Raw genomic sequence first — 26,951 nt, 5'->3', positions numbered from 1 at the left:
TGAATTGTTGGTCAAAACATGACCGCTGGGTGATTGCAGCGGATCTGGCCTGTTGCTGCGGATGCTGCTACCACTAACCCTCCTTCTGCTGCTACTTGTGCTTGCTACAGCAACATTATTGCGCCTTCCAGTTCCTTTTGAGGGCCCAAGCAATTGTCTGTTGGTCATAGTTTACAGTCGCTGGCTTAGTAATGTAACTATGACACTAAGTAGGAATGGCGCAGTTGTTGATCTAGATAAATGTGCCTATATACAGTTGCAAGAAAAAGTATGTGAACCCTTTGGAATGATATGGATTTCTGCACAAATTGGTCATAAAATGTGATCTGATCTTCATCTAAGTCACAAAAATAGACAACCTCGGTCTGCTTAAACTAATAACACACGAATAATTAAATGTCACCATGCTTTTATTCAACACACCATGTAAACATTCACAGTGCAGGTGGAAAAAGTATGTGAACCCCTAGACTAATGACATCTCCAAGAGCTAATTGGAGTGAGGTGTCAGAGAACTGGAGTCCAATCAATGAGATGAGATTGGAGGTGTTGGTTACAGCTGCCCTGCCCTATAAAAAACACACACCAGTTCTGGGTTTGCTTTTTACAAGAAGCATTGCCTGATGTGAATAATGCCTCGCACAAAAGAGCTCTCAGAAGACCTACAATTAAGAATTGTTGACTTGCATAAATCTGGAAAGGGTTATAAAAGTATCTCCAAAAGCCTTGCTGTTCATCAGTCCACGGTAAGACAAATTGTCTATAAATGGAGAAAGTTCAGCACTGCTGCTACTCTCCCTAGGAGTGGCCGTCCTGAAAAGATATCTGCAAGAGCACAGCGCAGACTGCTCAATGAGGTGAAAAAGAATCCTAGAGTGTCAACTAAAGACTTACAAAAGTCTCTGGCATATGCTAACATCCCTGTTAGCGAATCTACGATATGTAAAACACTAAACAAGGAAGGATTTAATGGGTGGATACCACAGAGGAAGCCACTGCTGTCCAAAAAAAACTTTGCTGCACGTTTACAGTTTGCACAAGAGCACCTGGATGTTCCACAGCAGTACTGGCAAAATATTCTGTGGACAGATGAAACCAAAGTTGAGTTGTTTGGAAGAAACACACAACACTATGTGTGGAGAAAAAGAGGCACAGCACACTAACATCAAAACCTCATCCCAACTGTGAACTATGGTGGTGGGGGCATCATGGTTTGTGGCTGCTTTGCTGCGTCAGGGCCTGGACGGATTGCTATCATCGAAGGAAAAATGAATTCCCAAGTTTATCAAGACATTTTGCAGGAGAACTTAAGGCCATCTGTCCACCAGCTGAAGCTTAACAGAAGATGGGTGTTGCAACAGGACAACGACCCAAAGCATAGAAGTAAATAAAAAACAGAATGGCTTAAACAGAAGAAAATACGCCTTCTGGAGAGGCCCAGTCAGAATCCTGACCTCAACCCGATTGAGATGCTGTGGCATGACCTCAAGAAAACGATTCACACCAGACATCCCAAGAATATTGCTGAACTGAAACAGTTCTGTAAAGAGGAATGGTCAAGAATTACTCCTGACCATTGTGCACGTCTGATCTGCAACTACAGGAAACGTTTGGTTGAAGTTATTGCTGCCAAAGGAGGTTCAACCAGTTATTAAATCCAAGGGTTCACATACTTTTTCCACCTGCATTATAAATGTTTACATGGTGTGGTCAATAAAAACATGGTAACATTTAATTCTTTGTGTGTTATTAGTTTAATCAGACTGTAATTGTCTATTGTTGTGACTTAGATGAAGAACAGATCACATTTTATGACAAATTTGTGCAGAAATCCATATCATTCCAAAGGGTTCACATACTTTGTCTTTCAACTGTATATTAGACCACCTGTTAACAATGAGTCTGATGCACAGTAAGTCTATGTATAACAAAACAGATTAAGTACGAATAGGGATGAGCGAACTTGTGTTTCAAGTTTGGCGTACAAGGTTTGGGTTATCTAAGAATTGCGTTATGGATACTGCTCCCATGGACCATAATTTATGGTCCGTGGTAGCGGAATCTAGAGTGCAATTCTTAGATAACCTGAAGCTTGTACGCCGAACTTGAAACACAAGTTCGATCATCCCTAAGTCTGAATGGCACAGCAGGTGAATTAGATAAACGCACTTATAGATTAGACCGCCTGTTGACAATGAGTCTGATGCACAGTAAGTCTATGTATAGCTGAACAGATTAAGTATTAATGGCACAGCAGGTAAACTAGATAAACCGTCCTTTATATTGATGCTTCGACTGATGCACAGTAAGTCTATGTATAACAGAAAAGATTAAGAAAGACTGGTGCAGCAGTTGAACAAGATGCACAGGGCGATTACAATGAGCCTGCACTTCAATCTCCCTATGCTATCACTAGAGTGTCTATAAACTCTCCCTACGATCTCCCTACACTTTTCCGGCACTGTCCTTACACTCTCCCTATCCAATATTCTACAATTAATCCACTGTGAATGCAGATACAAGTATTGCAGTGTGCAAGCTTAGTAGGTTAAAAATAAGCCATGGACATTGAAGCACAAACTTTGAAACTATGTATGCAAGCTGCTTGAACAACTAGGTTTACTTGTACCTGGATGGTGCTCTTTCTCTGTCAAATATCCTGTTCCCTGACCCTATGGACCGCTGGGTTAGTTCTGGCAGTTTTATCAGTATACTGTCTTGTCACAGTGCTCTTCATTGTCACGAAGAAAAGTTGCTGCAATGGCGCAAATTCGCTGATGGAAATGGACGTGGGACTTTAATATAGATTTTTTATTTTTTTATTTAGAGAAAGCGCATGACCATGTAAACAATGTGTTTTGGAGACAAACAGTTCCCCTTCATCAGGTTGGATGACAATACATACATAAAAGTGAATATTTATAATAAGAGAAAGGTAAAAAAAATCACCAAACAGCACACCCATGTACCGCCCACAATGGGAGGGGCTGGCACTGGGTGTCGTCTTAGTGGCAATGTGCAAAAATCACATAAACCTAAAAGTAGCAGCAGATGCCATGTGAAGTTTACATAAATAAAAACAATTATGTCAAAAATATCAAAAGATTCTAAGTGTTTTTTATATAAAAAGTTGTTGGTAAAACAGATAGGGAGATCATGTGACCGCTGGTGCGGTCACGTGGTGTATGACATCACAGAGGAGGGCGGAGGTGGTCAACCAATTGATTCTTTAGTTGTGGTCACATGGTGCAATCACATGGTGCGGTCACATGGTATAGTGCATCACTGAGCAGGGCGGAGATACGTAAAAAATAAAATAAAAGTTTAATTAACATAATGGTGGGAGTAAATACTGAGGGTGACACTATAATTAAATTAAAAAAGCTGATAAATAATTAAAAAGGACATTTAGCCCAACATAAATACATAATAATGGCAATTAGATGATAGATTGAGTAATAAAAAAATAGAAAAGGTAATAAAAAGGAGGAATGTTAAAATTGGCAATATGGGTGACATTAATAGGCGTATTAGAGTTCAAGATTATAAATAGTCAAAAGACAGGGCAATTTGCCCGAAGGCTACATAGCGAATTATTATATGGCAATGTTGGAGAAATAATGTTATATGGAAAAAATGTTATATGGAAAAAATTAATAAAAAAATATTTCTATATATTGTGGTATAAAAAGCCATAGGAATGTGTGGGGGAGAACCTAATGAATTTATAAATTAATCTCAAAGGCTTCGTTCAACCCATATGGGCCTAAACTATTCATTTTGAATATCCTGAACATTTCCCATCGCCTAATGTATTGTGTTTCTTCTTTTAGATTCGCTGGTATTTGCTCTATGGGCATAACCGTGAAGCCGCATAAACTCCCCTCATGGTGAAGCGCTGCATGTCTAGAGATGCTATGTTTGAGATATTTCTTCTTAATATTTGACCGGTGTTTATTCACTCTATTCCATAATGTTTGTATAGTGCGGCCAACGTACTGTAGATGACATGGACATTCTAACAGATAAATAACATAATAAACACAATTCAAAATACTAGAAATGGAAAAAGATTCCCCACTACTCTTTTTCCATTTTTCACCATGTGACCACATCTAAAGAATCAATTGGTTGACCACCCCCACGCTCCTCTGTGACGTCATACACCACGTGACCGCACCTGCGGTCACATGATCTCCCTATCTGTTTTATCAACAACTTGTTATATAAAAAACACTTAGAATCTTTTGATATTTTTGACATAACTGTTTTTATTTATGTAAACTTCACTTGGCATCTGCTGCTACTTTTAGTTTTATGTGATTATTGCACATTGCAACTAAAACGACACCCAGTGCCAGCCCCTCCCATTGTGGGCGGTACATAGGTGTGCTGTTTGGTATTTTTTTTTTTTACCTTTCTCTCATTATAAATATTCACTTTTTTGTATGTATTGTTATCTAACCTGATGAAGGGGAACTGTTTGTCCCCGAAACACGTTGTTTACATGGTCATGCGCTTTCTCAAAATAAAAAAATAAAAAATCTATATTGAAGTTCCACGTCCATTTCCATCAGCGAATTTGCGCCATTGCAGCAACTTTTCTTTGTAACTAACACTCTCTGGAGGATTGGACCCCCCTTTCCAGGAGAGACACTCCCTGCGGCTGCAGTCATGTGGAATTGGATTCTAATTGGATCTACAATAGAGTTGTGCCTATATCTTAGCACAACCCGAAAAGGTGAGCTTCTCTCTCTCTTTATTATTATACCTTAATTTGCTCGAACGTACTATTCTATTGTGAGCCCCTTCTCTCTCTTCCACCACTCGCGGTCTGAGTGGAGCGTAGAGACGTCCCCTTTCTCAGTGCTGTTCATTGTGACACTGTGTAGGCTGGCTGCCTGTGCTCTCGCATACTGGATGCTGTTGACATGTTTCTATGTATGCTGGTTGCTTGTGTTGTGTGTACTGGCTGTGGACTTCTGTGGGTGTGAACTGTTCAATGTGACTTGTAGGCTCTGCGTTAATTTAAGGGTTAACTCCCTGGCTGTGTGTCTGAATATCAGGTGGTCAGGTTTCTTAATCACTCTGTTATAGACCTGCGAAGTGCATGAAAAATAAATATAAAAAATAAAATAATAATAAAAAATCTATAAAATAAATATATGTATATACAGTGCATATTCAAATTTTTTATTTTTACAGATTTTTTTTATTGATTTTTAAATTTTTATATTTATTTTTATTTTTCATCTTTTATGTATTTCTTGTGTATTTATATAATTGTATACTAAGATCATTTAGGAACAAGGAAATAATATATAATGGTGGTATAGAAAGGGGTACATATTCCGCAAAATGTACATAGGAGGCAAGCGATAGTCCGGTCCAAGTTTTAGCGATCACATTAGCTCTATATAAAGAGTAACTTGTCCCTCAGGAAGAAACTATTTGAGATTTGAAACGCGTCTGATAAGATCCATAAAAGACAAGCTATGGTATCGAAAATAGAGATTGTTTATCAAAAGTACGAGATACAGTACATACTGCAAAGTGAATTTTTAATATTCTAAAAAACAAATATATAGCAATATAGCGAATATTATGTAATAATTCTGTAGTAAGTCAGTGATAATATCTGACACTGGAAAAGCTGGGTAATAACTCGGTGTAGATTGCAAGTTATTACCCAGCTTTCCCAGTGTCAGATATCATCCCAGTGTTGATCGCGAATATTCTAATCGCGAATTTTCCATGCAAAAGGCTACACTAATAAGCTTGTCATAAGAATCAGTCTAATATTCTTGTCAGAAGACTATGAAACCAATATAGGGCGCTGTTCATAACTCAATAGCGCCCTCTATTGTTTTTCATAGTCTTATGACAGCTGAAAAACAAGGCAGATTCTGCTCAGTTGCATATCTTTCCCATAAGCCCATGTTTATGCAAATGAGTTTATACATGACAGAGCTGGTTTGGAATATCTCATAGTGCACAAGGCTGCCATTATAAGGTATGCTGGCTGTTATCTGTCTCATGGATAGATGGATGGCTTGTGCATACCTGGCTTTTGGCATATAGCCTTTGTGTGGTTGTCTATTGTATGTCGTACATAATAGGAGTCTAAGATGCATCCATCTATCCTCTTAATGCTGTTGCCAAGCCATTTTGATAGGGTTTCCATCAATTTCTAACCTTTTTTTATGAACCAGAACCCGAATTATTCGGCCGAGCATAGCGATGCTCGAGCCGAACAGGTAACCCACACCTATCTCAAGAACAGAGACCCCAAAGTAAAGAAGAGTGGACCGTGCATGAGAAGCTGCCTTACATTAAGGGAATGCCAAAAATAGCCGAATGGCGGCTAGCATAATTTAGGACGTTTTAGAGGAATTTATGGGAACTATATCTCGCAAGCGCAAAATCCACCCCTTTGACTTCTATAGGGATGATGGAAATGCTGGGTGGCCGCACCTTCACGTTCCGCTGTCTTTTACTTTGCGGGCTCTGTTCTAGAGATAGGTCCGGGTCCCAGAGGTAGGACCCGCACCTATCAGATATTGAGGCGAGACTTCAGTGATAATGAATTTTCCTTGCAGTAGCCCATGAAGGCTGTATGGAAACAGATCTCTGTACAGCATTCAAACAAAGTTTTGAACAAATCGACTTCAGATCTTGGATCGGAAGCTCGATTCACTCGATGCTATTGAGGACAAAGAGTATAAGATTGTGGACTGGATGGCTCACTCCTCCTCTTAGTCACAGCAGGATGTGGATATCACTTTTGAGTCTGACACCATCCCTTGGAGACAAGGGTCACAGCATTCCTCCTCCTTGCAACCCCAAAGAAACCTTACAGTTGCATCCCCTCTGTCATAACTGCCTCCTCCTAATGGTACCGCTTCTTTTTCCCAAGAAGAGGCAACTAGACTACACCACCCACTACGAAGGATAGTCAAGAGAATCTCCCTTTGACTCTGGGAGCTAGAGTGGGGTGCTGAGGAGAAAGAGGAGGAGGGTGGTGGCAACAGCAGCAATAAAAAAGCAGAGGCAACATATTGCCAGAATCTCCAAGAGAACTACCAGGGCCAGATCTGCTTCAGGGACTGGTGATGCTGTGGGTGCAGGCCCAAAACATGCCAGAGGAAGCGGCATCACCAGTTACTATGGTAACATGGATGTGGTTATCCAGTGTCCTACTTCTCATGGTCTCCTTACGTCCATATGCAGTACAGTGTCTTTGTCATCCTCATCGTCACTTACTGCTTCTCCCACTCAGATTACTCATACTACTCTGTTCCATTGCCATCCATTGATAATGGAATGTGTGGCCAGGAAACAAGTCTGCTGGTGGTTCAGTCTCTGCCATACCACTTTATAGACTCTGCTGCTTTAAGGAGCAGATGGCATGTGCTTAGCCTCACTGTAAATATCTAGCCATAATTATTTATGCAAAAAAGCATCCCCTGCCCTGTACTCTTATGGTGGAGTACGTAGGCCACTCCTTGCAATAGTCACTGTGCAGCAAGGTGCACGCCACAGTGTTATGGGTAGGGACAGTACATGTCTTTCACAGTCCATTGGGTCAATGCTTTTCATGGTGAAGCAGTAGTGAAGCAACAAGACCAGTTTCTGTTGACACCTCCATGTTTGTCTTGGTCTGGTTCCCACACCAGGTTCTTATCCACTTTCTCCACCATGAACATCCTCCTGTTCCTAACAGCAGCAGGACAGAGCATCTCTAACACACCTCCCTACCTATTCCACTTTGCACATGCTAGAGAGTCTGTATGAGCAGCATAAAGCTGTGAATGATTTGTCATGCACCAGACCACCTCAGCAAGGTGCATATGTTTTGTTCGCGGTCATGTAGCAAGTCACCTATGGCACACTGAAGCCATTCAAAGATGCCACAAAATTTGTCAGTAGGGACATCAGCAGTATAAACATTCATCCCCCTTAAATTTATCTTGAAACAGATGATCATGCAACAAGGGACAAGAGTGGACGAAAAAAAGCATATGTATCTTGCTGTCTGCCCTGTAGGTGCTGGCGAGCCAATTTCTAGAAAATTTAGAAAATTTTCAATTTTCTATATATAAATTTCTCTGATTTTAAGACAAATAGTGATTACTTGCAAAATAATTATTAAAGAACATTCACAATATGTCTACTATATGTTGGCATCATTTTGTAAATTTAATTCTATTTTCTTAGGATGTTAGAAGGCTTACAATGTTATAAGCAATTTTTTAATTTTCAAGATTTTCAAAACCCTTTTTTAAGGACCAATTCAGTTCTGAAGTGAATTGAAGGGGCTTACATAATAGAAACCACCACACAATTACCCTATTTTAGGAACTACACCCCTCAAACTATTTAAAACAGATTTTACAAACTTTGTTTACCCTTTTGGTGTTCCACAGGAATTAAAGCAAAATGGAGTTCATTTATCATTTTCATTTATTTTTCTGTAACACAGCAAGGGTTAACAGCAAAACAAACCTCAATAATTTTTACTCAGATTCTGAAGTTTATATAAACACCCCATATGTGGTAGTAACCTGCTGTATGGGCAAACGGCAGGGCGCAGAAGGAAAAGAGGACTATTTTGTTAATGGAGGGTAGATTTTTCTAGAATGGTTTTCAGGTGCCATGCCATGGGGTACCCTAGAAAGAAAACCCCAAAAAGTGACCCTATTTTGGAAAATACACCCCTCAAGGAATTGATCAAGGGGTGACGTGAATGCTTTGAACAAACAAGCGTTTCCTAGAATTTAGAAACACTAGGCTGTGAAAATTACATTTTAGATGTTGTTGTAGGCCCACATTTTTCATTTTTAAAAGGCATAACAGGAGAAAATGCCCCCCATAATTTGTTACGCATTTATTTCACACTCCATATGTCATCATAAGCTGCTGTTTGGGGAAACGGCAGCATTCAGAAGGGAAGGAGCAGCATAGAGATTTTCTAACATGGAATTAGCTGAAATTGCTTTTAAGAGCCATATTTTTATTTTTTCACCAATGTAGCTGTGTGAGGGCTTGTTTTTTGAGAGACGGGCTGTAGTTTTTAGCTGCTGGTGAGTAGTGATGAGCGGCAGGGGCAATATTCGAATTCGCAATATTTCACGAATATTTGGGCAAATATTCGTCATATATTTGAGCATTCGTGAATTTGCGATTATTTTCTTGATTGCGAAATTCAGCATTGTAATATGCGCTTATTGCGTGTGCAATACAGGCGTGGGTCACTGTTGCTACATTTTTCAAGATGCTAGAAGTGTCCTGAGACTGGCGAAAATGGTTGGCATGGCAGAACATTAGTAGCTTTATATGCAGATAGAGTGCTCTGAAATATACGCGATTGTGCAGATTAGAAATTAATGATGCGCATATTTTGGAGCAATACCTGAAATGTCACATTTTAGCAGGTCTGACTACATATTACTGATTGGTGCACAAAGTATTGTTGTGAACTTGTGACATCACAGCACTATGTCTGTAGCATGTATGTATGGACAGCAGAACCTATTAGCTACACTATATCACTATCTAACCTACACTGACTATCTCCCACTAACTATCTGTATTATATATATAAGCTAACTAACTAACTAACTAACTAACTATCTAATGTAATTAAACAGTAAAGCACAGAGCACAGCAATGACACTGCTGTCTCTCTCAGAACTGCAATAAACTGCAGAAAGTGGCTGCTGGGGAGGTTCTTATATACTAAAGGGGTAGGCAACTCTCCTATTGGTTGCTAGTGATGTTGCTAAGCTCAGACAAAGACATTGCAGCCTTCTCATTGGCCCACAAGCAAGACGGGAAGTTATTGATAAAAAATGAATCTACAGGGTGGGCCATTTATATGGATACACCTGAATAAAATGGGAATGGTTGGTGATATTAACTTCCTGTTTGTGGCACATTAGTATATGTGAGGGGGGGAAACTTTTCAAGATGGGTGGTGACCATGGTGGCCATTTTGAAGTCGGCCATTTTGAATCCAACTTTTGTTTTTTCAATAGGAAGAGGGTCATGTGACACATCAAACTTATTGGGAATTTCACAAGAAAAACAATGTTGTGCTTGGTTTTAACGTAACTTTATTCTTTCATGAGTTATTTACACGTTTCTGAACACTTATAAAATGTGTTCAATGTGCTGCCCATTGTGTTGGATTGTCAATGCAACCCTCTTCTCCCACTCTTCACACACTGATAGCAACACTGCAGGAGAAATGCTAGCACAGGCTTCCAGTATCCGTAGTTTCAGGTGCTGCACATCTCATATCTTCACAGCATAGACAATTGCCTTCAGATGACCCCAAAGATAAAAGTCTAAGGGGGTCACTGGATATGCAAAATTGCTACATGATGATGTGTTTCCCTCTTTATGCACTGAAGCTGGCAAGTTCCCTGAGTTTTTCCAGTTTATCTTTGGGGTCATCTGAAGGCACACACACTTTGTGTGGCTGTCATGGCCCATAAACAGGTAGGAACTAGTGTTAGAGACCACTCCATAGAGGCGACCTTGACGTGGTGAGTGGCTTATTACGCTTTGGCCAAAATGTACACCAATGCCTCATCCAGCATAGAGGCAGGGCAGAATGCTGGTTGCAGAGTGCTATCACATTTGTATTTTACGTTTGTATATGTATTTCGCCATAGTGATGTGCACCTACATACAGGGTTGTGCTGACTCAATCACCCACATTTTTTCTTTCTAGTATATATTGGAGGCGTGGCGATCTCCATGCAGACATGCACACCTGACCAGTCAATCTGTTCTGGAGGCTGGTTTTAAAGTCAGTATAAAACTGAGTCTGCTTATATAGAACCTACCAGTAGCCATTTGGCTCCATGAAAAGTATATGGTGGGCCCAGCATGCATGTTGGTAATTGCATCCCTGGATCCGATGAAAGCTGTAATGGCACCGGACGGGGTTAAAAGCAGAGTGTGCTTGGCGAGCATGCTGACCTGCATTCCCTGGACTTTGTGTGGCTGTCATGGCCCATAAACAGGTAGGAACTAGTGTTAGGGACCACTCCATAGAGGCGACCTTGACGTGGTGAGTGGCTTATTATGCTTTGGCCAAAATGTACACCAATGCCTCATCCAGCATAGAGGCAGGGCAGAATGCTGGTTGCAGAGTGCTATCACATTTGTATTTTACGTTTGTATATGTATTTCGCCATAGTGATGTGCACCTACATACAGGGTTGTGCTGACTCAATCACCCACATTTTTTCTTTGTAGTATATATTGGAGGCGTGGCGATCTCCATGCAGTCATGCACACCTGACCAGTCAATCTGTCCTGGAGGCTGGTTTTAAAGTCAGTATAAAACTGAGTCTGCTTATATAGAACCTACCAGTAGCCATTTGGCTCCAGGAGAAGTATATGGTGGGCCCAGCATGCATGTTGGTACTTGCATCCCTGGATCCGATGAAAGCTGTAATGGCACCGAACGGGGTTAAAAGCAGAGTATGCTTGGCGTGCATGCTGACCTGCATTCCCTGGACTTTGTGTGGCTGTCATGGCCCATAAACAGGTAGGAACTAGTGTTAGGGGCCACTCCATAGAGGCGACCTTGACGTGGTGAGTGGCTTATTACGCTTTGGCCAAAATGTACACCAATGCCTCATCCAGCATAGAGGCAGGGCAGAATGCTGGTTGCAGAGTGCTATCACATTTGTATTTTACGTTTGTATATGTATTTCGCCATAGTGATGTGCACCTACATACAGGGTTGTGCTGACTCAATCACCCACATTTTTTCTTTCTAGTATATATTGGAGGCGTGGCGATCTCCATGCAGACATGCACACCTGACCAGTCAATCTGTTCTGGAGGCTGGTTTTAAAGTCAGTATAAAACTGAGTCTGCTTATATAGAACCTACCAGTAGCCATTTGGCTCCATGAGAAGTATATGGTGGGCCCAGCATGCATGTTGGTAATTGCATCCCTGGATCCGATGAAAGCTGTAATGGCACCGGACGGGGTTAAAAGCAGAGTGTGCTTGGCGTGCATGCTGACCTGCATTCCCTGGACTTTGTGTGGCTGTCATGGCCCATAAACAGGTAGGAACTAGTGTTAGGGACCACTCCATAGAGGCGACCTTGACGTGGTGAGTGGCTTATTACGCTTTGGCCAAAATGTACACCAATGCCTCATCCAGCATAGAGGCAGGGCAGAATGCTGGTTGCAGAGTGCTATCACATTTGTATTTTACGTTTGTATATGTATTTCGCCATAGTGATGTGCACCTACATACAGGGTTGTGCTGACTCAATCACCCACATTTTTTCTTTGTAGTATATATTGGAGGCGTGGCGATCTCCATGCAGTCATGCACACCTGACCAGTCAATCTGTCCTGGAGGCTGGTTTTAAAGTCAGTATAAAACTGAGTCTGCTTATATAGAACCTACCAGTAGCCATTTGGCTCCAGGAGAAGTATATGGTGGGCCCAGCATGCATGTTGGCACTTGCATCCCTGGATCCGATGAAAGCTGTAATGGCACCGAATGGGGTTAAAAGCAGAGTATGCTTGGCCTGCATGCTGACCTGCATTCCCTGGACTTTGTGTGGCTGTCATGGCCCATAAACAGGTAGGAACTAGTGTTAGGGACCACTCCATAGAGGCGACCTTGACGTGGTGAGTGGCCTATTACGCTTTGGCCAAAATGTACACCAATGCCTCATCCAGCATAGAGGCAGGGCAGAATGCTGGTTGCAGAGTGCTATCACATTTGTATTTTACGTTTGTATATGTATTTCGCCATAGTGATGTGCACCTACATACAGGGTTGTGCTGACTCAATCACCCACATTTTTTCTTTGTAGTATATGGCAATGTATTGTTATATTGAAAATGAATTGTTCAATGCTGGCTATATAGCCATCAATGAACACAATGGGCAATCTAATGATTGCCAGTTATAGTCACTTAGGGTGACTTTAAAAAGTTTTAAAAAAAAGTAAAAAAAAAGGTTGAATTTTTTTTTTACAATATAACAATATTAGTGGGCAGCACGGTGGCTCAGTGGTTAGCACTGGTGCCTTGAAGCGCTGGGGTCCTAGATTAAATTCTGACCAAGGACAACATCTGCATGGAGTTTGTATGTATTCCCTGTGTTTGCGTGGGACAACATACACACTCCAAAGACATACTAATGGGGAACTTAGATTTGTGAGCCCCATTGGGGACAGTTGGAAGCTAATGTCTGTAAAGCACTGTGGAATATAGTGCTATATAAGTGCATAAAATAAATAATATTAATGCCATACGGCAAATGGTGCAATGGAAAAAAATAAAAACAGCCAATTTGCCATTTTTGGTCACTTCAACTCCCAACAAATTTCTTAGAAAATGTGATCAAGAAGTCACACACACTTCAAAATGGTATCACTGAAAAGTACAGATCGCCCCACAAAAAAAGAGCCCTCACACAGCTCCATGCATATAACTAGAAAAAAAGGGGGTCAGAATATGGTCAGAAGTTTTTTTTTTCTCATGGCTTACATTTTTTTTTCAGTATTAAAACGCAATAAAAATTATATAAGTGTGGTATTGTTGTAACCATACTGACCTGGAGAATGAAGGTAACAGATAGGGTTGAGCGAACGCGAACTGAAAAGTTCAGGTTCGTACCAAACTTTAGGATTTTTGGACCCCGGACCTGAACCCGAACTTTACAGTAAAAGTTTGGGTTCAGGTTCGGTGTTCGGCTATTTCATGATGCTTTTTGAAAGGCTGCAGAGCAGCCAATCAACAAGCGTTTAACTCTGTGCCCTTAGAAGCGATCAAAGCCATGCCTACTAATAGCATGGCTGTGATTGGCCAGTGCAGCATGTGACCCAGCCTCTATATAAACTGGAGTCACGTAGTGCTGCACATCACTCGGCTTTTGCTAGTGTAGGGAGAGGATGCTGCTGCTGTGAGGGAGAGAATAGGAAAGAATCTTTAATCAGAAGTGCTTGTTAACTCAGCCATCTACCTAGATTTAGTTTTGTGGGTGCAGTGCACAATCTTGTTACCCTGCCCTGAGCCCAGTGACACAGAAAAATAACTTTTATCCGTCTGTTAGTTAGGTGGGCGGCAGCGGCCATTTTATGCAAGCTCAGTGCACCAGCACAGCATATGTGCTTTTGTGAAATTCAAATTCAAGCTTAAAATACTGCAATAATAATCTGGGTTTAAAAAAATACAAATTTTTGGCAATATCCTACATCTGGTGCCTTTGTTGCATTTGTCAGTGTGAAATAGAAGCTTGCAATACTTCAATAATTTTCTGGGTTTACAAAATCACCCATTTTTTGCAAGACTTGACATCTGGGGCCTTTGCAGCATTTGTCCGTGTAAAATCAGATCTTGAAATACTTACATAGTTACATAGTTAATACGGTTGAAAAAAGACAAACGTCCATCAAGTTCAACCAAGGGATAGGTGGGGACGCGAACCCCAGAAGGAAGTGAGACTCAGATTTCTACACGTTTTCATAATCATTTATGTTTTTTACTTTTAAGAATTTGTCTAAACCCTTTTTGAAACTGTCCACTGTTCCTGCTGTGACCACGTCCTGAGGAAGTCTATTCCACAGATTCACAGTTCTTACAGTAAAGAAGCTTTGACGCTTCTGGAGACTGAACTTTTTCTTCTTCAGTCGGAGGCGGTGCCCCCTTGTCAATAATTTTCTGGGTTTAAAAAAACACCCATTTTTGGCAATATCCTACATCTGGTGCCTTTGCAGCATTTGTCAGTGTGAAAGACAAGCTTGAAATACTTCAATAATTTTCTGCATTTAAAAAAAAACACCAATTTTGGACAAAAAACTAAATTTGCAGCCTTCGCTGCATCTGTCAGTGTGAGATACACGCATTAGATACTGGTGTTCTATTCTGTTATTAAAAAAACACCCATGTTGGGCAAAATATTTAATTTTGCAGCCTATGCTGCATCTGTCAGTGTGTGAGACAAGCTAGAAATACTGCAATAATATTCAGGGTTTAAAAAACAACCATTTTTGGAAATCCCCTACATTTGGGGCCTATGCTGCATTTGTTAGAGTGACATACAAGCTTGAAATACTGCAATAATATTCTGGGTTTAATAAAACACCTATTTTGGCAATACCCTACATCAGGGGCTTATGCTTCATCTGTCAGTGTGAGATACACGCGTTAGATACTGGTGTTCTATTCTGTTATTAAAAAAAAAACATTTTGGGCAAAATACTTAATTTCGCAGCCTATGCTGCATTTGTTGGTGTGACATACAAGCTAGAAATACTGCAATAATAATCGAGGGTTAAAAAAAACACAAATTTTTGGCAATATCCTACATGTGGTGCCTTTGCAGCATTTGTCAGTGTGTAAGACAAGCTTGAAATACTTCAATAATTTTCTGTGTTTAAAAAAACACAAATTTTGGACAAAAAACTAAATTTGCAGCCTTTGCTACATCTGTCAGTGTGAGATACAAGCTTGAAATACTGCAATAATATTCTGGGTTTAAAAAAACATCAATTTTTGGCAATCCCCTACATCTACATCTGGGGCCTATGCTGCATTTGTTAGTGTGACATACAAGCTTGAAATACTGCAATAATAATCTGGGTTTGATAAAACACCCATTTTTGGCAATACCCTACATCAGGGGCCTATGCTTCATCTGTCAGTGTGAGATACACGCGTTAGATACTGGTGTTCTATTCTGTTATTAAAAAAAAAAACATTTTGGGCAAAATACTTAATTTCGCAGCCTATGCTGCATTTGTTAGTGTGACATACAAGCTAGAAATACTGCAATAATAATCGAGGTTTAAAAAAACACCCATTTTTGGCAATATCCTACATGTGGTGCCTTTGCAGCATTTGTCAGTGTGTAAGAGAAGCTTAAAATACTTCAATAATTTTCTGGTTTAAAAAAAACACCCATCTTTGGCAATACCCTACATCTGGTGCCTTTGCAGCATTTGTCAGTGTGAAAGACAAGCTTGAAATACTTCAATAATTTTCTGTGTTCAAAAAAACACCAATTTTGGACAAAAAACTAAATTTGCAGCCTTTGCTACATCTGTCAGTGTGAGATACAAGCTTGAAATACTGCAATAATATTCTGGGTTTAAAAAAACGTCCATTTTTGGCAATCCCCTACATCTACATCTGGGGCCTATGCTACATTTGTTAGTGTGACATACAAGCTTGAAATACTGCAATAATAATCTGGGCTTGATAAAACACCCATTTTTGGCAATACCCTACATCAGGGGCCTATGCTTCATCTGTCAGAGTGAGATACACGCATTAGATACTGGGGATCTATTCTGTTATAAAAAAAACACCCATTTTGGGCAAAATAATAAATCTGCGGCCTTTGCTGCATCTGTCACTGTGAAATACACAGATTAGATACTAGTGTTCTATTCTGTTATTAAAAAAAAAAACTAAATTGCAGCCTTTGCTGCATCTGTCAGTGTGAGATACATGCGTTAGATACTGCTGTTCTATTCTGTTATCAAAAAAACACCAATTTTGGGCAAAGTACTTAATATTGCAGCCTTTGCTGCATCTGTCAGTGTGAGATACACGCATTAGATACTGATGTTCTATTCTGTTATAAAAAAAATACCCATTTTGGGCAAAAAACTAAATTCGTAGACTTTGCTGCATCTGTCAGTGTGAGATACATGCGTTAGATACTGGTGAATTATTATGTTATAAAAAATAAACACAAATTTTTGCCAAAATAATAAATCTGCGGCCTTTGCTGCATCTGTCAGTGTGACATACACGCATTAGATACTAATGTTCTATTCTGTTAATAAAAAAACACCCATTTTGCGCAAAATACTAAATTTGCGGCCTTTGCTGCATCTGTCAGTGTGAGATACATGCGTTAGATACTGCTGTTATATTCTGTTATAAAAAAAACAATTTAGGGCAGGATCCTAAATTTGAGAAATATGAGGAGAGCATCAAATAAGGGACGTGGCCCCGGTCGTGGTGCTGCTGGTGGAGCTCCTGTTGCAGGGAGAGGACGTGGTCGATCTGTGCCAGCTACAGTACATGCACAAGTGAAACACTTTCCTCAGGTGCGAGTAGGCGAGAAGGTGGCATTATCGACAAGAAACTAAAAACCTTCCTTAAAACTCCACATCCATCCACTTCACGATTTTACTTCCTACCAAAAATTCATAAGTCTCTTACCTATCCCCCGGGGAGACCGATTATATCAGGAGTAGGGGGTCTAACGGCAAATTTATCAGCTTATGTAGACAACTACCTACAGAAATATGCCACTGAGCTCCCTTCCTATATTAGGGATACAGCTCACCTTATAACTTCGCTAGAAACCTTTCATTGGGAGGGAGATTTTATTTGGGCAACACTGGATGTATCGGCCCTTTATACTAACATCCAGCACGAATTAGGAATTGCAGCTATTATCCATACATTGTCTCAGGATGTATAGATGCCAGATACCCAGAGGGAGTTTATCATTAGGGCCAAAGAATTCATTTTAAAATAAACAATTATTTCATTTTTTTTAATCAATTTTTTATTAATGATTAAAAAATTTACACATAACAATATGCATTGTATAGCATAGTGATCAAACAAAAGCCATACAAGAACAAGTACAAGGTGTAAGTAGATGTTACATCAAGTCGATTATAGTCAAACAGTTGACGGACATAATAATAATTGATAAGTAATTGATAAGTAACAGCTCTATTTAAAGTTTCTATATGTCTCCCAATCATTCCAGTTACTTTTGAACTTAGGATGGGATCTATTTTCCCAGGCAGCGATCTCTTCAAACCGGTAGATAGTATCCACTTTATTGACCCATAGGTCGTCTGGGGGAATGTCTGGTGAAAGCCAAAACCGCGGTACCAATAGTCGTGCTGCCATTATTAGTTTATTGAATAGGAAAGGAATCTTAGTAGGTGTATCGCCTGTAGGACAACCCAGGAGGGCAAATTGGGGAGATAATGGGACTTTTGATTTACAGATTGTGTTGCTCTTAGAGAATATCTTTTCCCACCAGTTATGGATAAGTGGGCATGTCCCCCAAATGTGGTAAAAGGTTCCCCTTTCTTGACTGCAGCGCCAACAGATATCCGTGTTTCCCTCTCCATATTTACATGTTGTAATAGTAGACCAGTGTGGCACACTTGGTGAGGAAGCGTGGAGTCCGGGATCCCACCCTGTGTATATGATAAAATAAACTCCAGCGAGATTTGCTTGGGTGTAGTTGGTATTTATTGTAATGCGACAAAGAAACACTTTGTGTGACGTTTCGACACAAATGCCTTTTTCAAACTGTGTAAGTACAGAGAATTATAGAAAATTACAATCAGTGATTACAACAAAATGGCAACAAAATAACATGATTATAAATCGTGAGAGAACATGTATATATATTTTTACATATAGATGAATATACACGTGGTGAGTATTAAAAAGAAGGAGAAAGTCTCGGGGTCTTGTCAAGAGGTCCAGATGTGGGCTGAAGGACAACATCTTGAGGAGCATAGTTAAGGAATACAACATGTCATATATAGGGATGAGCGAACCCGAACTGTATAGTTCGGGTTCGTACCGAATTTTGGGGTGTCCGTGACACAGACCCGAACCCAAACATTTTCGTAAAAGTCCGGGTTCGGGTTCGGTGTTCGGCGCTTTCTTGGCGCTTTTTGAAAGGCTGCAAAGCAGCCAATCAACAAGCGTCATACTACTTGCCCCAAGAGGCCATCACAGCCTTGCCTACTATTGGCATGGCTGTGATTGGCCAGTGCACCATGTGACCCAGCCTCTATTTAAGCTGGAGTCACGTAGCGCCGCACGTCACTCTGCTATGATCAGTATAGGGAGAGGTTGCAGCTGCGACGTTAGGGCGAGATTAGGCAGATTAACTCCTCCAAAAGACTTCATTCTGTGATCGATCTGCAGCTGTGGATCATTGAAGTGCTATTATTGACTTGCTCACTTTTTTGAGGCTGCCCAGATCGTTTTTAGATCACTTTTTTTCTGGGGTGATCGGCTGCCATTTTGTGACTTGTGGTGCGCCAGCACGAGCTATCACCAAGTGTATTTAACCATCGATAGTGTGGTTATTTTGTGCTATATCCTACATCAGCTGCAGGCTGAGCCTGTGTCACCGAAGTGCATTTAACCATCAACAGTCTGGTTATTTTTTGGCCTTATACTACATCAGCTGCAGGCTGAGCCTGTTTCACCCAAGTGCATTTAACCATCAACAGTCTGATTATTTTTTGGCCATATACTACATCAGCTGCAGGCTGAGCCTGTGTCACCGAAGTGCATTTAACCATCAACAGTCTGGTTATTTTTTGTCCATATATTACATCAGGGGCAAGTTGAGCCTGTCACCCAGCGCCTAAAAAATAGACCTGACATTTCTATTCAACCAAATCTGCACAGTTTTAGCTGGTCAAGTTATTTGTAGTGACCGTCAAAGCAGACTTTTTGTTCTGGGTTGAAAAAGCATTCCCAAATTTGCCATTCTGAAAATAACTAGTTTGTGGTATTTCAGGCCTACTTGAAATCTATCCCAAAAAGAAAATCTTACATTGAAGTTATTGATAGTATCATTCAGAAAAACCTAAGACACACGCTAGCGTGCTGATAGAAGTGTCATTCTGTGATTAAACCTATAACTGTCACACAGCGCAAAAAAAAACAGGTCTCACATCTCTATTCAACCAAATCTGCACAGTTTTAGCTGGTCAAGTTATTTGTAGTGACCGTCAAAGCAGACTTTTTGTTCTGGGTTGAAAAAGCATTCCCAAATTTGCCATTCTGAAAATAACTAGTTTGTGGTATTTCAGGCCTACTTGAAATCTATCCCAAAAAGAAAATCTTACATTGAAGTTATTGATAGTATCATTCAGAAAAACCTAAGACACACGCTAGCGTGCTGATAGAAGTGTCATTCTGTGATTAAACCTATAACTGTCACACAGCGCAAAAAAAAAACAGGTCTCACATCTCTATTCAACCAAATCTGCACAGTTTTAGCTGGTCAAGTTATTTGTAGTGACCGTAAAAGCAGACTTTTTGTTCTGGGTTGAAAAAGCATTCCCAAATTTGCCATTCTCAAAATTGTGGTGAACGGGAACAATGAGGAAAACATCTAATAAAGGACGCGGATGCGGACGTGGACATGGTCGTGGTGGTGTTAGTGGACCCTCTGGTGCTGGGAGAGGACGTGGCCGTTCTGCCACAGCCACACGTCCTAGTGAACCAACTACCTCAGGTCCCAGTAGCCAGCAGAATTTACAGCGATATTTGGTGGGGCCCAATGCCGTTCTAAGGATGGTAAGGCCTGAGCAGGTACAGGCATTAGTCAATTGGGTGGCCGACAGTGGATCCAGCACGTTCACATTATCTCCCACCCAGTCTTCTGCAGAAAGCGCACAGATGGCGCATGAAAACCAAGCCCATCGGTCTGTCACATCACCCCCATGCATATCAGGGAAACTGTCTGAGCCTCAAGTTATGCAGCAGTCTCTTATGCTGTTTGAAGACTCTGCTGCCAGGGTTTCCCAAGGGCATCCACCTAGCCCTTCCCCAGGGGTGGAAGAGATAGAATGCACTAACGCACAACCACTTATGTTTCCTGATGATGAGGACATGGGAATACCACATCAGCACGTCTCTGATGATGACGAAACACAGGTGCCAACTGCTGCGTCTTTCTGCAGTGTGCAGACTGAACAGGAGGTCAGGGATCAAGACTGGGTGGAAGACGATGCAGGGGACGATGAGGACCTAGACCCCACATGGAATGAAGGTCGTGCCACTGACTTTCACAGTTCGGAGGAAGAGGCAGTGGTGAGACCGAGCCAACAGCGTAGCAAAAGAGGGAGCAGTGGGAAAAATCAGAACACCCGCCGCCAAGAGACTCCGCCTGCTACTGACCGCCGCCATCTGGGACCGAGCACCCCAAAGGCAGATTCAAGGAGTTCCCTGGCATGGCACTTCTTCAAACAATGTGCTGACGACAAGACCCGAGTGGTTTGCACGCTGTGCCATCAGAGCCTGAAGCGAGGCATTAACGTTCTGAACCTTAGCACAACCTGCATGACCAGGCACCTGCATGCAAAGCATGAACTGCAGTGGAGTAAACACCTTAAAAACAAGGAAGTCACTCCGGCTCCCCCTGCTACATCCTCTGCTGCTGCCGCCTCGGCCTCTTCTGCTGCTGCTGCCGCCGCCTCGGCCTCTTCCTCCGCCTCTGGAGGAACGTTGGCACCTGCCGCCCAGCAAACATGGGATGTACCACCAACACCACCACCTGCGTCACCAAGCATCTCAACCATGTCACACGGCAGCGTTCAGCTCTCCATCTCACAAACATTTGAGAGAAAGCGTAAATTCTCACCTAGCCACCCTCGATCCCTGGCCCTGAATGCCAGCATTTCTAAACTACTGGCCTATGAAATGCTGTCATTTAGGCTGGTGGACACACACAGCTTCAAACAGCTCATGTCACTTGCTGTCCCACAGTATGTTGTTCCCAGCCGCCACTACTTCTCTAAGAGAGCCGTGCCTTCCCTGCACAAACAAGTGTCCGATAAAATCAAGTGTGCACTGCGCAACGCCATCTGTGGCAAGGTCCACCTAACCACAGATACGTGGACCAGTAAGCACGGCCAGGGACGCTATATCTCCCTAACTGCACACTGGGTAAATGTAGTGGCGGCTGGGCCCCAGGCGGAGAGCTATTTGGCGCACGTCCTTCCGCCGCCATGGATCGCAGGGCAACATTCTTTGCCTCCTGTCTCCTCCTCCTCCTACTCAGCTTCCTCCTCCTCTTCTTCCACCTGCTCATCCAGTCAGCCACACACCTTCACCACCAACTTCAGCACAGCACGGGGTAAACGTCAGCAGGCCATTCTGAAACTCATATGTTTGGGGGACAGGCCCCACACCGCACAGGAGTTGTGGCGGGGTATAGAACAACAGACCGACGAGTGGTTGCTGCCAGTGAGCCTCAAGCCCGGCCTGGTGGTGTGCGATAATGGGCGAAATCACGTTGCAGCTCTGGGACTAGCCGGTTTGACGCACATCCCTTGCCTGGCGCATGTGCTGAATTTGGTGGTGCAGAAGTTCATTCGCAACTACCCCGACATGTCAGAGCTGCTGCATAAAGTGCGGGCCGTCTGTTCGCGCTGCCGGCGTTCACACCCTGCCGCTGCTCGCCTGTCTGCGCTACAGCGTAACTTCGGCCTTCCCGCTCACCGCCTCATATGCGACGTGCCCACCAGGTGGAACTCCACCTTGCATATGCTGGACAGACTGTGCGAGCAGCAGCAGGCCATAGTGGAGTTTCAGCTGCAGCACGCACGGGTCAGTCGCACTGCGGATCAGACCCACTTCACCACCAATGACTGGGCCTCCATGCGAGACCTGTGTGCCCTGTTGCGCTGTTTCGAGTACTCCACCAACATGGCCAGTGGCGATGACGCCGTTATCAGCGTTACATTACCACTTCTATGTCTCCTTGAGAAAACACTTAGGGCGATGATGGAAGAGGAGGTGGCCGAGGAGGAAGAGGGGTCATTTTTAGCACTTTCAGGCCAGTCTCTTCAAAGTGACTCAGAGGGAGGTTTTTTGCAACACCAGAGGCCAGGTACAAATGTGGCCAGACAGGGCCCACTACTGGAGGACGAGGAGGATGAGGATGAGGAGGAGGTGGAGGAGGATGAGGATGAAGCATGTTCACAGCGGGGTGGCACCCAAAGCAGCTCGGGCCCATCACTGGTGCGTGGCTGGGGGGAAACACAGGACGATGACGATACGCCTCCCACAGAGGACAGCTTGTCCTTACCTCTGGGCAGCCTGGCACACATGAGCGACTACATGCTGCAGTGCCTGCGCAACGACAGCAGAGTTGCCCACATTTTAACGTGTGCAGACTACTGGGTTGCCACCCTGCTGGATCCCCGGTACAAAGACAATGTGCCCACCTTACTTCCTACACTGGAGCGTGATAGGAAGATGCGCGAGTACAAGCGCACGTTGGTAGACGCGCTACTGAGAGCATTCCCAAATGTCACAGGGGAACCAGTGGAAGCCCAAGGCGAAGGCAGAGGAGGAGCAAGAGGTCGCCAACGCAGCTGTGTCACGGCCAGCTCCTCTGAGGGCAGGGTTAGCATGGCAGAGATGTGGAAAAGTTTTGTCACCACGCCACAGCTAACTGCACCACCTCCTGATACGGAACGTGTTAGCAGGAGGCAACATTTCACTAACATGGTGGAACAGTACCTGTGCACACCCCTCCACGTACTGACTGATGGTTCGGCCCCATTCAACTTCTGGGTCTCCAAATTGTCCACGTGGCCAGAGCTAGCCTTTTATGCCTTGGAGGTGCTGGCCTGCCCGGCGGCCAGCGTTTTGTCTGAACGTGTATTCAGCACGGCAGGGGGCGTCATTACAGACAAACGCAGCCGCCTGTCTACAGCCAATGTGGACAAGCTGACGTTCATAAAAATGAACCAGGCATGGATCCCACAGGACCTGTCCATCCCTTGTGCAGATTAGATATTAACTACCTCCCCTTAACAATATATTATTCTACTCCAGGGCACTTCCTCATTCAATACTATTTTTAATTTCATTTTACCATTATATTGTGGGGCAACCCAAAGTTGAATGAACCTCTCCTCTGTCTGGGTGCCGGGGCCTAAATGTGTGACAGTGGCCTGTTCCAGTGGTGGGTGACGTGAAGCCTGATTCTCTGCTATGACATTAAGACAGATTCTGTGCTGACATAAGGCCAGATTCTCTGTTACGGGACCTCACTCCTCTGCCTGGGTGCCTGGGCCTAAATGTGTGACAGTGGCCTGTTCCAGTGGTGGGTGACGTGATGCCTGATTCTCTGCTATGACATGAAGACAGATTCTGCGCTGACATAAGGCCAGATTCTCTGTTACGGGACCTCTCTCCTCTGCCTGGGTGCCTGGGCCTAAATGTGTGACAGTGGCCTGTTCCAGTGGTGGGTGACGTGAAGCCTGATTCTCTGCTATGACATTAAGACAGATTCTGTGCTGACATAAGGCCAGATTCTCTGTTACGGGACCTCTCTCCTCTGCCTGGGTGCCTGGGCCTAAATGTGTGACAGTGGCCTGTTCCAGTGGTGGCTGACGTGAAGCCTGATTCTCTGCTATGACATTAAGACAGATTCTGTGCTGACATAAGGCCAGATTCTCTGTTACGGGACCTCTCTCCTCTGCCTGGGTGCCTGGGCCTAAATGTGTGACAGTGGCCTGTTCCAGTGGTGGGTGACGTGAAGCCTGATTCTCTGCTATGACATGAATACAGATTCTGCGCTGACATAAGGCCAGATTCTCTGTTACGGGACCTCTCTCCTCTGCCTGGGTGCCTGGGCCTAAATGTGTGACAGTGGCCTGTTCCAGTGGTGGGTGACGTGATGCCTGATTCTCTGCTATGACATGAAGACAGATTCTGTGCTGACATAAGGCCAGATTCTCTGTTACAGGACCTCTCTCCTCTGTCTGGGTGCCGGGGCCTAAATGTGTGACAGTGGCCTGTTCCAGTGGTGGGTGACGTGAAGCTTGATTCTCTGCTATGACATGAAGACTGATTCTGCGCTGGCATAAGGACAGATTCTCTGTTACGGGACCTCTCTCCTCTGCCTGGGTGCCTGGGCCTAAATGTGTGACAGTGGCCTGTTCTAGTGGTGGGTGACGTGAAGCCTGATTCTCTGCTATGACATTAAGACAGATTCTGTGCTGACATAAGGCCAGATTCTCTGTTACGGGACCTCTCTCCTCTGCCTGGGTGCCGGGGCCTAAATGTGTGACAGTGGCCTGTTCCAGTGGTGGCTGACGTGAAGCCTGATTCTCTGCTATGACATGAAGACAGATTCTGCGCTGACATAAGGCCAGATTCTCTGTTACGGGACCGCTCTCCTCTGTCTGGGTGCCGGGGCCTAAATGTGTGACAGTGGCCTGTTCCAGTGGTGGGTGACGTGATGCCTGATTCTCTGCTATGACATGAAGACTGATTCTGCGCTGACATAAGGCCAGATTCTCTGTTACGGGACCTCTCTCCTCTACCTGGGTGCCTGGGCCTAAATGTGTGACAGTGGCCTGTTCCAGTGGTGGGTGACGTGATGCCTGATTCTCTGCTATGACATGAAGACAGATTCTGCGCTGACATAAGGCCAGATTCTCTGTTACGGGACCTCTCTCCTCTGCCTGGGTGCCTGGGCCTAAATGTGTGACAGTGGCCTGTTCCAGTGGTGTTTGACGTGAAGCCTGATTCTCTGCTATGACATTAAGACAGATTCTGTGCTGACATAAGGCCAGATTCTCTGTTACGGGACCTCTCTCCTCTGCCTGGGTGCCTGGGCCTAAATGTGTGACAGTGGCCTGTTCCAGTGGTGGGTGACTTGATGCCTGATTCTCTGCTATGACATGAAGACAGATTCTGTGCTGACATAAGGCCAGATTCTCTGTTACAGGACCTCTCTCCTCTGTCTGGGTGCCGGGGCCTAAATGTGTGACAGTGGCCTGTTCCAGTGGTGGGTGACGTGAAGCTTGATTCTCTGCTATGACATGAAGACAGATTCTGCGCTGACATAAGGCCAGATTCTCTGTTACGGGACCGCTCTCCTCTGTCTGGGTGCCGGGGCCTAAATATGTGACAGTGGCCTGTTCCAGTGGTGGGTGACGTGAAGCTTGATTCTCTGCTATGACATGAAGACAGATTCTGCGCTGACATAAGGCCAGATTCTCTGTTACGGGACCGCTCTCCTCTGTCTGGGTGCCGGGGCCTAAATGTGTGACAGTGGCCTGTTCCAGTGGTGGGTGACGTGAAGCCTGATTTTCTGCTATGACATGAAGACTGATTCTGCGCTGACATGAAGCCAGATTCTCTGCTATGGCATGAAGAGACTGATTCTCTGCTGACATGAAGCCAGATTCTTTGCTATGGCATGAAGAGACTGATTCTCTGCTGATGTGAAGCCAGATTCTCTGCTTTCGGACCTCTGTCCAATTGATATTGGTTAATTTTTATTTTTTTAATTTTTATTTTAATTCATTTCCCTATCCACATTTGTTTGCAGGGGATTTACCTACATGTTGCTGCCTTTTGCAGCCCTCTAGCACTTTCCTGGGCTGTTTTACAGCCTTTTTAGTGCCCAAAAGTTCGGGTCCCCATTGACTTCAATGGGGTTCGGGTTCGGGACGAAGTTCGGGTCGGGTTCGGATCCCAAACCCGAACATTTCCGGGAAGTTCGGCCGAACTTCTCGAACCCGAACATCCAGGTGTTCGCTCAACTCTAGTCATATACCGCAGATATAACACTTTGGATCATATAATATAGACGGAAATGAAAGACTGATACAGAGGCCCACAAACATGTAGGAGATAAAAACATTGATGTAAAATTCATAGGAAAAATTCATAGGAAAAATTCATAGGAAAAGTTCAAACAGGTCCAGGGGATGAGGGTATGTGTTGTTTCAGTTCTTCAGAGGCAAAGTCTAGTACATCCCTGATCTGTACAATAGGTGAAGGAGTGGGAATGCCCAGGTTAGAATCTTGGAACCATTTCCATGCTTCCAAGGTTGCCTTGACAGTGGCGTTAGCATTTAGGTCTTTGATGGGGAAGCTAGGAGTGTCTACTAAGAGACCTCTAAATGAGTACCCCGATTGAGAGGTTTCCCTACCCACCCATGATTTGTGGGGTGATTGTCTGAACCAGTCCAGGACTCTTGTCAGTAGGATAGCTCTATTGTACAGAAGCGGGTATGGAAGGCCAATCCCCCCAAAAGTTCTATGTCTCTGGAGGACTGACAGGGAAATCCTTGATTTCTTCTTATCCCAGATAAAGGATCTAATTGATTTAGAAAGAGTGATGTAGTAATTTTTT

This window comes from Bufo bufo, chromosome 5 (genome assembly GCF_905171765.1).
Source record: "Bufo bufo chromosome 5, aBufBuf1.1, whole genome shotgun sequence".
Taxonomy (NCBI): domain Eukaryota; kingdom Metazoa; phylum Chordata; class Amphibia; order Anura; family Bufonidae; genus Bufo; species Bufo bufo.
Note: the sequence above shows the minus strand (reverse complement) of the source record.